Genomic DNA, 12190 nt, shown 5'->3' with positions numbered 1-12190 from the left:
GCCATCTCTCTTAAATAGTGGGCCATAGAAAGCCTAGTTTTTTTTTTTTTAAATTTGGTATCTAAATTCTCCCTGAAAAAAAAAAAAAAACCTGTGGGAGATTAATATTGGCCTTTCTGCTTGTCTGCCAGTCCTGATTGTGCCATCTCTCTTAAATAGTGGGCCATAGAAAGCCTAGTTTGTTTGTTTTTAATTTGGTATCTAAAGTCTCCCTGAAAAAATAAAAAAAAACCTGTGGGAGATTAATATTGGCCTTTCTGCTTGTCTGCCAGTCCTGATTGTGCCATCTGTCTTAAATAGTGGGCCATAGAAAGCCTAGTTTTTTTTTTTTTTTTAAATTTGGTATCTAAATTCTCCCTGAAAAAAAAAACCTGTGGGAGATTAATATTTGCCTTTCTGCTTGTCTGCCAGTCCTGATTGTGCCATCTCTCTTAAATAGTGGGCCATAGAAAGCCTAGTTTTTTTTTTTTTTAATTTGGTATCTAAAGTCTCCCTGAAAAAATAAAAAAAAACCTGTGGGAGATTAATATTGGCCTTTCTGCTTGTCTGCCAGTCCTGATTGTGCCATCTCTCTTAAATAGTGGGCCATAGAAAGCCTAGTTTGAAAAAAAAAAAATTGGTATCTAAATTCTCCCTGAAAAAAAAAACCCGTGGGAGATTAATATTGGCCTTTCTGCTTGTCTGCCAGTCCTGAGTGTGCCATCTGTCTTAAATGGTGGGCCATAGAAAGCCTAGTTTTTTTTTTTTTAATTTGGTATCTAAATTCTCCCTGAAAAAAGAAAAAAACCTGTGGGAGATTAATATTGGCCTTTCTGCTTGTCTGCCAGTCCGGAGTGTGCCATCTGTCTTAAATAGTGGGCCATAGAAAGCCTAGTGTTTTTTTTTTAAATTTGGTATCTAAATTCTCCCTGAAAAAATAAAAAAAAACCTGTGGGAGATTAATATTGGCCTTTCTGCTTGTCTGCCAGTCCTGAGTGTGCCATCTCTCTTAAATAGTGGGCGATAGAAAGCCTAGTGTTTTTTTTTTTTTTTAAATTTGGTATCTAAATTCTCCCTGAAAAAATAAAAAAAAAACCTGTGGGAGATTAATATTGGCCTTTCTGCTTGTCTGCCAGTCCTGATTGTGCCATCTCTCTTAAATAGTGGGCCATAGAAAGCCTAGTTTGAAAAAAAAAAAATTGGTATCTAAATTCTCCCTGAAAAAAAAAACCTGTGGGAGATTAATATTGGCCTTTCTGCTTGTCTGCCAGTCCTGATTGTGCCATCTCTCTTAAATAGTGGGCCATAGAAAGCCTAGTTTTTTTTTTTTAATTTGGTATCTAAATTCTCCCTGAAAAAAAAAAAACCTGTGGGAGATTAATATTGGTCTTTCTGCTTGTCTGCCAGTCCTGACTGAGTGTGCCATCTGTCTTAAATAGTGGGCCATAGAAAGCCTAGTTTTTTTTTCTAAAAAATTTGGTATCTAAATTCTCCCTGAAAAAAAAAACATGTGGGAGATTAATTTTGGCCTTTCTGCTTGTCTGCCAGTCCTGAGTGTGCCATCTGTCTTAAATAGTGGGCCATAGAAAGCCTAGTGTTTTTTTTTTTTTTTTTAAATTTGGTATCTAAATTCTCCCTGAAAAAATAAAAAAAAACCTGTGGGAGATTAATATTGGCCTTTCTGCTTGTCTGCCAGTCCTGAGTGTGCCATCTCTCTTAAATAGTGGGCCATAGAAAGCCTAGTGTTTTTTTTTTTTTTTTTTAAATTTGGTATCTAAATTCTCCCTGAAAAAATAAAAAAAAAACCTGTGGGAGATTAATATTGGCCTTTCTGCTTGTCTGCCAGTCCTGATTGTGCCATCTCTCTTAAATAGTGGGCCATAGAAAGCCTATTTTTTTTTTTTTTTTTTTAATTTGGTATCTAAATTCTCCCAGAAAAAAAAAACAGTGGGAGATTAATATTGGCCTTTGTGCTTGGGTGACAGTCCTGCGTGTGTGGCATCTCTCTCATTTGGTGCCACAGAAAACAGTGTGTAACATCATGCCTGATTTTCCTTGCGGTCTCACCCACCTATAAAGGGATATCTAAATCATACAGAAGTTAGAGTTCACCTTGTAAGTTGTTTGACAGTAACAAATACCGTTAGTTTGGTGACGTTTTTAAAACAATGAGGAAGTCTGGTGGAAGAGGTCGTGGCCGTGGGCGTTCATTGCTAGCTGGCAATGATGGTAGTGGTAGTGGAGCATCGGGTGGCCGTGGGAAAAACAATATAGCACTTAAGTCTCGAGCTGTGGAGCCAGGTTCGTCGTCTGGCTACACAAGGCCTCGAACGCTCCCTTTTCTGGGAGTAGGAAAACCGCTTTTAAAGCCGGAGCAGCAAGAGCAAGTTTTGGCTTACCTTGCTGACTATGCCTCTAGCTCTTTTGCCTCCTCTTCTGAAACTGGTAAATGTAAAAGCAGCGCGTCGTTAGTGGATGTTCACGGTCAGGGACAAGTCGCTTCCTTGTCCTCTTCAGCAAAAACAGCAACAGAGAAGGATGCAGCAGGCGACACAACGGGTTACTCCATGGAGCTCTTTACACATACCGTCCCTGGTTTAGAAAGTGAAACAGTTAACAGGCCATGCCCATTACAACATGAATCGGACATGGAGTGCACAGAAGCACAGCCGCAGCCAGATTATTATGCTGGTCCTTTGACTCAGACCACAACATTGCCCTCGCAGGGTACTGATCCAGAATCAGACCCTGATGAGACTATGTTGCCCCGTCACGAACGCTATACCACCGACTTACACAGTGACACAGACGAAGTTGCACACGAGCTAGAAGAGGAGGTTATAGATGACCCAGTTGTTGACCCCGATTGGCAGCCATTGAGGGAACAGGGTGCAGGCGGAAGTAGTTCTGAAGCGGAGGAGGAGGGGCAGCAGCAGGCATCAACATCGTAACAGGTTCCATCTGCCGGGCCCGTGGATGGCGCAAAACACGTGGCAAAGCCAAAACCTGTTGGAGGACAGCGTGGCCATCCGGTTAAAGCTCAGTCTGCAATGCCTGAAAAGGGATCCGATGCTAGAAAGAGTGCAGTCTGGCATTTTTTTAAACAACATCCAATTGATCAGCGCAAAGTCATCTGTCAAAAATGTTCAACTATCTTAAGCAGAGGTCAGAATCTGAAAAGTCTAAATACAAGTTGCATGCATAGACATTTAACCACCATGCATTTGCAAGCCTGGACTAACTACCAAACGTCCCTTAAGGTTGTAGCACCCTCGGCCAATGAAGCTAGTCAGCAACGCTACATCACTTCCGTCAGTGTAAGGCCACCATTTTCCGCACCACCTGCAGCATCTGTGCAGGTTTCTTTGCCAGACCAAAGCAGTCAGGGTCAGGGAATCACCAGTTTCGTAGTAGGAAACACTGCATCTAGGGCACCGGCGGCAACAATACCGTCTTCAACCGTCTCTCAGTCTGCCATGTCCACCGGCACCCCCTCTAGTTCCACCATCTCCAGCTCTCCAGTCCAGCTCACCCTACATGAGACTCTGGTTAGAAAAAGGAAGTACTTAGCCTCGCATCCGCGTACACAGGGTTTGAACGCCCACATAGCTAGACTAAACTCGTTAGAGATGATGCCCTACCAGTTAGTTGAAAGCGAAGCTTTCAAAGCACTAATGGACTACGCTGTACCACGCTACGAGCTACCCAGTCGACACTTTTTTTCGCGAAAAGCCATCCCAGCCCTCCACCAGCATGTTAAAGAGCGCATCGTCCATGCACTCAGGCAATCTGTGAGTACAAAGGTGCACCTGACAACAGATGAATGGACCAGTAGGCATGGCCAGGGACGTTACGTGTCCATCACGGCACACTGGGTAAATGTGGTGGATGCAGGGTCCACAGGGGACAGCAATTTTGGGACAGTTCTGCCTAGCCCACGGTCTAGGAAACAGTTGGCTGTAGCCGTTCGCACCCCGTCCTCCTCCTCCTCATCCTCCTGCAGAAGCGAGAGCTCGTCCACAGACTGCAGTCGCCCAACCACTCCATCCGCAGCTGCCACAGTTGCACACCAGTTGTCCCATTATGGGGCAGCTACTGGCAAGCGTCAGCAGGCTGTATTGGCTATGAAGTGTTTGGGCGACAAAAGACACACCGCGGAAGTTCTGTACGAGTTCTTGCACAAAGAAACACAGTCGTGGCTGGGCACTGTAGATCTTGAGGCAGGCAAGGTAGTGAGTGATAACGGAAGGAATTTCATGGCTGCCATCTCCCTTTCCCAACTGAAACACATTCCTTGCCTGGCTCACACCTTAAACCTGGTGGTGCAGTGCTTCCTGAAAAGTTATCCGGGGTTATCCGACCTGCTCCTCAAAGTGCGCGGACTTTGCTCGCATATCCGCCGTTCGCCCGTACACTCCATCCGTATGCAGACCTATCAGCGGTCTTTGAACCTTCCCCAGCATCGCCTAATCATAGACGTTGCAACAAGGTGGAACTCAACACTGCACATGCTTCAGAGACTGTGCGAACAGAGGCGTGCTGTTATGTATTTGTGGGAGGATACACATACACGGGCAGGCAGTAGGATGGCAGACATGGAGTTGTCAGGTGTGCAGTGGTCGAAGATACAAGACGTGTCAAGTCCTATAGTGTTTTGAGGAATGCACACGGCTGGTTAGTGCAGACAACGCCATAATAAGCATGAGCATCCCCCTAATGCGTCTGCTGATGCAAAGTTTGACACACATAAAGGAGCAGGCGTCTGCAGCAGAGGAAGAGGAAAGCCTTGATGACAGTCAGCCATTGTCTGGTCAGTGCAGTGTACAGGACGAGGTAGCGGGTGAACAGGAGGAGGAGGACGAGGAGGATGATGGGGATGAGTATTTTTTTAATGAGGAAGCTTTTCCGGGGCCACTGGAAATTGGTGGCGTGGCAAGGCCGGGTTCTGGTTTTTTGAGGGACACAAGTGACGTAGATTTGCCTGAAACAGCACCTCAACCCAGCACAACCGCAGATTTGACAACTGGAACTTTGGCCCACATGGTGGATTATGCCTTACGTATCCTCAAAAGGGACACACGCATTACTAAAATGATGAATGATGACGATAACTGGTTGGCCTGCTTCCTTGATCCTCGTTATAAAGGCAAATTGCAAAATATTATGCCACATGAGAACTTGGAACTAATATTAGCAACCAAACAATCAACTCTTGTTGACCGTTTGCTTCAGGCATTCCCAGCACACAGCGCCCGTGATCGTTCTCACACGAGCTGCAGGGGCCAGCAGACCAGAGGTGTTAGAGGTGCAGAAATCAGAAGTGGCGTTGGACAGAGGGGTTTTCTGACCAGGTTGTGGAGTGATTTTGCTATGACCGCAGACAGGACAGGTACTGCAGCATCAATTCAAAGTGACAGGAGACAACATTTGTCCAGTATGGTTACTAACTATTTTTCATCCCTTATCGATGTTCTCCCTCAACCGTCATTCCCATTTGATTACTGGGCATCCAAATTAGACACCTGGCCAGAATTGGCAGAATATGCATTGCAGGAGCTTGCTTGCCCGGCAGCTAGTGTCCTATCAGAAAGAGTATTAAGTGAGGGCAGGTTCAATATTAACCGAAAAAAGGACTCGTCTGGCTACCCAAAATGTTGATGATCTAACATTCATTAAAATGAACCACAACTGGATTTCGAATTCTTTTGCCCCACCTTGCCCGGCTGACACCTAGCTTTCCTATGAAAAGGTCTTGATTGTGGACTACTCTGACTGACTTTTCCAATCGCGTAATTTGCAGCAGCTGATTGTCCAGCATACGACATGTTTACACCTCCCTAAATGGCCAAAATCCCCCCACGGGGCCGTGGTCTCGCCACATGGCGCAAGCACCTGTGAGAGTCCCGTTTGTCTGAAGAGGTGGGTGTGCCCGCTTTAGGTCGACGGCACTGCCACTGGGTCCCTCATAGTACAATAAAGTGTCTCTGGCGGTGGTGGTGCGCACCCAACGTCAGACACACTGTTGTAACATGAGGGGCCCTGGGCCTGTACCGCCGGCCACAAGAGAGTCCCCCCCCCAGCTCAAACATTGCTCTACCACTTGCACAATTATCTCTCACAGTTCCACCAATGTTTAGTCTATGCGCTGACATCATTCAATGCCTGGCACTGACAATACCAATGTGTTGACATGTATGATGGTACTTAACATAGTCAGGGGCAGTGTCCTATATTTACACCAGTAAATAATTAGCGCTAAATTACTAGGTCTAAAACTCAGTAGAGGAGCCCACCCCTGTACTTAAGTATTCCACCCTTTTGTGTTTTGGTTTTGTTGTAATGCGAGACATTAACATCTAATTATTTTTTTGGAGTACTAACTGGCAGACACTCATTACAATCGGCCTCCGCTGACAACACCAATGCTGCCTGCGTACCCCTGCAAGAGAATTGCAAGTGCCTACAGCCAAATTTTGTTATGTTAGGCCTAATACGCCTGTCTCCGGTCCCTCCTGCCACTAGTCCTCGAGTGACCTGTCTACTGCTGCCCGTGTACCCCTGGAACCAATTTAAAAGTGCCTACAGCGAAATTTTGTTATGTTAGGCCTACTACGCCTGTCTGCCGTCCCTCCTTCCACTAGTCCTCAAGTGACCTGTCTACTGCTGTCCGTGTACCCCTGGAACCAATTAAAAAGTGCCTACAGCCAAATTTTGTTATGTTAGGCCTACTACGCCTGTCTGCGGTCCCTCCTTCCACTAGTCCTCCTGTGACCTGTCTACTGCTGCCCGTGTACCCCTGGAACCAATTTAAAAGTGCCTACAGCCAAATTTTGTTATGTTAGGCCTACTACGCCTGTCTGCGGTCCCTCCTTCCACTAGTCCTCCAGTGACCTGTCTACTGCTGCCCGTGTACCCCTGGAACCTATTTAAAAGTGCCTACAGGCAAATTTTGTTATGTTAGGCCTGCTACGCCTGTCTGCGGTCCCTCCTTCCACTAGTCCTCAAGTGACCTGTCTACTGCTGTCCGTGTACCCCTGGAACCAATTAAAAAGTGCCTACAGCCAAATTTTGTTATGTTAGGCCTACTACGCCTGTCTGCGGTCCCTCCTTCCACTAGTCCTCCTGTGACCTGTCTACTGCTGCCCGTGTACCCCTGGAACCAATTTAAAAGTGCCTACAGCCAAATTTTGTTATGTTAGGCCTACTACGCCTGTCTGCGGTCCCTCCTTCCACTAGTCCTCCAGTGACCTGTCTACTGCTGCCCGTGTACCCCTGGAACCAATTTAAAAGTGCCTACAGCCAAATTTTGTTATGTTAGGCCTACTACGCCTGTCTGCGGTCCCTCCTGCCACTAGTCCTCCAGTGACCTGTCTACTGCTGCCCGTGTACCCCTGGAACCAATTTTAAAGTGCCTACAGTCAAATTTTGTTATGTTAGGCCTACTACGCCTGTCTGAGGTCCCTCCTTCCACTAGTCCTCCAGTGACCTGTCTACTGCTGCCCGTGTACCCCTGGAACCAATTTAAAAGTGCCTACAGCCAAATTTTGTTATGTTAGGCCTACTTACGCCTGTCTGCGGTCCCTCCTGCCACTAGTCCTCAAGTGACCTGTCTACTGCTGCCCGTGTACCCCTGGAACCAATTTAAAAGTGCCTACAGCCAAATGTTGTTATGTTAGGCCTACTACGCCTGTCTGCGGTCCCTCCTTCCACTAGTCCTCCACTGACCAGACCACTGCTGCCCGTGTACCCCTGGAACCTATTTTAAATTGCATAGAGCATCCTTTTTTAATAGTAGGCATACAAACTCTGTCTGTGGCCCATAATTGAAATTGTCCTCCACTGAACAGACCAATGCTGCCTGTGTACCCCTGTAACCTTTTTTAAACTGCATTGAGCTTGAGCCAAATGTTGTGTTTAAGGCCTACTACCTGTGTCTACAGCTGTCCTCCTTTTAAAAAAGCTGAGCGTCAATAGTCTGGTTTTCAGCCTATAGGAATTTGAAAACTGCATTGGGGCTACTACTACTACTTCGGTAGGGCCTACTAACGGTGTCTGCGGCTCCAAGGTGTTCCCCAGGTTTCCTCTCCATAGCTTAGAGCTTCTAGCTCTTGTTTAGTAGTTGTTGAAAACAACACTGCATTCGGCCTACAAGTTGGGTCTGGGGTGTAGAGACAGTGTGTTCCACTCCAAGGTGTTCCCCAGGTTGCCTCTCCATTGCTTCAATCTTAAAGCTCTTGTTTAGTAGTTGTTGAAAACAACACTGCATTCGGCCTACAAGTTGAGTCTGGGGTGTAGAGATGGTGCGTTCCACTCCAAGGTGTTCCCCAGGTTGCCTCTCCATTGCTTCAATCTTAAAGCTCTTGTTTAGTAGTTGTTGAAAACAACACTGCATTCGGCCTACAAGTTGGGTCTGGGGTGTAGAGACGGTGGGTTCCACTCCAAGGTGTTCCCCAGGTTGCCTCTCCATTGCTTCAATCTTTAAGCTCTTGTTTAGTAGTTGTTGAAAACAACACTGCATTCGGCCTACAAGTTGGGTCTGGGGTGTAGAGACGGTGTGTTCCACTCCAAGGTGTTCCCCAGGTTGCCTCTCCATTGCTTCAATCTTAAAGCTCTTGTTTAGTAGTTGTTGAAAACAACACTGCATTCGGCCTACAAGTTGGGTCTGGGGTGTAGAGACGGTGTGTTCCACTCCAAGGTGTTCCCCAGGTTGCCTCTCCATTGCTTCAATCTTTAAGCTCTTGTTTAGTAGTTGTTGAAAACAACACTGCATTCGGCCTACAAGTTGGGTCTGGGGTGTAGAGACGGTGTCTTCCGCTCCAAGATGTTCTCCAGGTTTCCTCTCCATTGCTTCAATCTTAAAGCTTTTCTTAAGTAGTTGTTGAAAACAACACTGCATTCGGCCTACAAGTTGGGTCTGGGGTGTAGAGACGGTGTGTTCCACTCCAAGGTGTTCCCCAGGTTGCCTCTCCATTGCTTCAATCTAAAAGCTCTTGTTTAGTAGTTGTTGAAAACAACACTGCATTCGGCCTACAAGTTGGGTCTGGGGTGTAGAGACGGTGTGTTCCACTCCAAGGTGTTCCCCAGGTTGCCTCTCCATTGCTTCAATCTTCTGGCTCCCGTTTAGTAGTTGTTGAAAACGTCACTGCATTCGGCCTACAAGTTGTGTCTGGGGTGTAGAGATGGTGTGTTCCACTCCAAGGTGTTCCCCAGGTTGCCTCTCCATTGCTTCGATCTTCTAGCTCTTCTTAAGTAGTTGTTGAAAACAACACTGCATTCGGCCTACAAGTTGCGTCTGGGGTGTAGAGACGGTGTCTTCCGCTCCAAGGTGTTCCCCAGGTTGCCTCTCCATTGGTTCAATCTTAAAGCTCTTGTTTAGTAGTTGTTGAAAACAACACTGCATTCGGCCTACAAGTTGGGTCTGGGGTGTAGAGACGGTGTGTTCCACTCCAAGGTGCTCCCCAGGTTGCCTCTCCATTACTTCAATCTTCTAGTTCTCGTTTAGTAGTTGTTGAAAACAACACTGCATTCGGCCTACAAGTTGGTTCTGGGGTGTAGAGACGGTGTGTTCCACTCCAAGGTGTTCCCCAGGTTGCCTCTCCATTGCTTCAATCTTAAAGCTCTTGTTTAGTAGTTGTTGAAAACAACACTGCATTCGGCCTACAAGTTGGGTCTGGGTTGTAGAGACGGTGTCTTCCGCTCCAATGTGTTCTCCAGGTTTCCTCTCCATTGCTTGAATCTTAAAGCTCTTCTTAAATAGTTGTTGAAAACAACACTGCATCCGGCCTACAAGTTGGGTCTGGGGTGTAGAGACGGTGTGTTCCACTCCAAGGTGTTCCCCAGGTTGCCTCTCCATTGCTTCAATCTTAAAGCTCCTGTTTAGCAGTTGTTGAAAACAACACTGCATTCGGCCTACAAGTTGGGTCTGGGGTGTAGAGACGGTGTGCTCCACTCCAAGGTGTTCCCCAGGTTGCCTCTCCATTGCTTCAATCTTAAAGCTCTTGTTTAGTAGTTGTTGAAAACAACACTGCATTCGGCCTACAATTTGGGTCTGGGGTGTAGAGACGGTGTGTTCCACTCCAAGGTGTTCCCCAGGTTGCCCCTCCATTGCTTCAATCTTAAAGCTCTTGTTTAGTAGTTGTTGAAAACAACACTGCATTCGGCCTACAAGTTGGGTCTGGGGTGTAGAGACGGTGTCTTCCGCTCCAAGATGTTCTCCAGGTTTCCTCTCCATTGCTTCAATCTTAAAGCTTTTCTTAAGTAGTTGTTGAAAACAACACTGCATTCGGCCTACAAGTTGGGTCTGGGGTGTAGAGACGGTGTGTTCCACTCCAAGGTGTTCCCCAGGTTGCCTCTCCATTGCTTCAATCTAAAAGCTCTTGTTTAGTAGTTGTTGAAAACAACACTGCATTCGGCCTACAAGTTGGGTCTGGGGTGTAGAGACGGTGTGTTCCACTCCAAGGTGTTCCCCAGGTTGCCTCTCCATTGCTTCAATCTTCTGGCTCCCGTTTAGTAGTTGTTGAAAACAACACTGCATTCGGCCTACAAGTTGGGTCTGGGGTGTAGAGACGGTGTGTTCCACTCCAAGGTGTTCCCCAGGTTGCCTCTCCATTGCTTCGATCTTCTAGCTCTTCTTAAGTAGTTGTTGAAAACAACACTGCATTCGGCCTACAAGTTGCGTCTGGGGTGTAGAGACGGTGTCTTCCGCTCCAAGGTGTTCCCCAGGTTGCCTCTCCATTGGTTCAATCTTAAAGCTCTTGTTTAGTAGTTGTTGAAAACAACACTGCATTCGGCCTACAAGTTGGGTCTGGGGTGTAGAGACGGTGTGTTCCACTCCAAGGTGCTCCCCAGGTTGCCTCTCCATTACTTCAATCTTCTAGTTTTCGTTTAGTAGTTGTTGAAAACAACACTGCATTCGGCCTACAAGTTGGGTCTGGGTTGTAGAGACGGTGTCTTCCGCTCCAAGGTGTTCTCCAGGTTTCCTCTCCATTGCTTCAATCTTAAAGCTCTTGTTTAGTAGTTGTTGAAAACAACACTGCATTCGGCCTACAAGTTGGGTCTGGTGTGTAGAGACGGTGTCTTCCGCTCCAAGATGTTCTCCAGGTTTCCTCTCCATTGCTTCAATCTTAAAGCTCTTCTTAAGTAGTTGTTGAAAACAACACTGCATTCGGCCTACAAGTTGGGTCTGGGGTGTAGAGACGGTGTGTTCCACTCCAAGGTGTTCCCCAGGTTGCCTCTCCATTGCTTCAATCTAAAAGCTCTTGCTTAGTAGTTGTTGAAAACAACACTGCATTCGGCCTACAAGTTGGGTCTGGGGTGTAGAGACGGTGTGTTCCACTCCAAGGTGTTCCCCAGGTTGCCTCTCCATTGCTTCAATCTTCTGGCTCTCGTTTAGTAGTTGTTGAAAACAACACTGCATTCGGCCTACAAGTTGGGTCTGGGGTGTAGAGACAGTGTGTTCCACTCCAAGGTGTTCCCCAGGTTGCCTCTCCATTGCTTCGATCTTCTGGCTCTTCTTAAGTAGTTGTTGAAAACAACACTGCATTCGGCCTACAAGTTGGGTCTGGGGTGTAGAGATGGTGTCTTCCGCTCTAAGGTGTTCTCCAGGTTGCCTCTCCATTGGTTCAATCTTAAAGCTCTTGTTTAGTAGTTGTTGAAAACAACACTGCATTCGGCCTGCAATTTGCGTCTGGGGTGTAGAGACGGTGTCTTCCGCTCCAAGGTGTTCCCCAGGTTGCCTCTCCATTGCTTCAATCTTCTGGCTCCCGTTTAGTAGTTGTTGAAAACAACACTGCATTCGGCCTACAAGTTGGGTCTGGGGTGTAGAGACGGTGTGTTCCACTCCAATGTGTTCCCCAGGTTGCCTCTCCATTGCTTCAATCTTCTGGCTCTCGTTTAGTAGTTGTTGAAAACAACACTGCATTCGGCCTACAAGTTGGGTCTGGGGTGTAGAGATGGTGTCTTCCACTCCAAGGTGTTCCCCAGGTTTCCTCTCCATTGCTTCGATCTTCTGTCTCTCGTTTAGTAGTTGTTGAAAACAACACTGCATTAGGCCTACTAGTTGGGTTGGGGACTTCTATCTGTGTCTGCCGCTCCTTGCTGTTCTCCTACAGTGAACAAAGCTGTGCCGCTGGTTTTACTACTGTTGCCAATTTTGAACTACATTTAGAATACTTACTGATTTGGGCCTACTCTCTGTGTCAGCCTCTCATTC

Source organism: Ranitomeya imitator, chromosome 8 (assembly GCF_032444005.1).
Source record: "Ranitomeya imitator isolate aRanImi1 chromosome 8, aRanImi1.pri, whole genome shotgun sequence".
NCBI classification, from domain to species: domain Eukaryota; kingdom Metazoa; phylum Chordata; class Amphibia; order Anura; family Dendrobatidae; genus Ranitomeya; species Ranitomeya imitator.
This window is presented reverse-complemented; position numbering follows the sequence as displayed.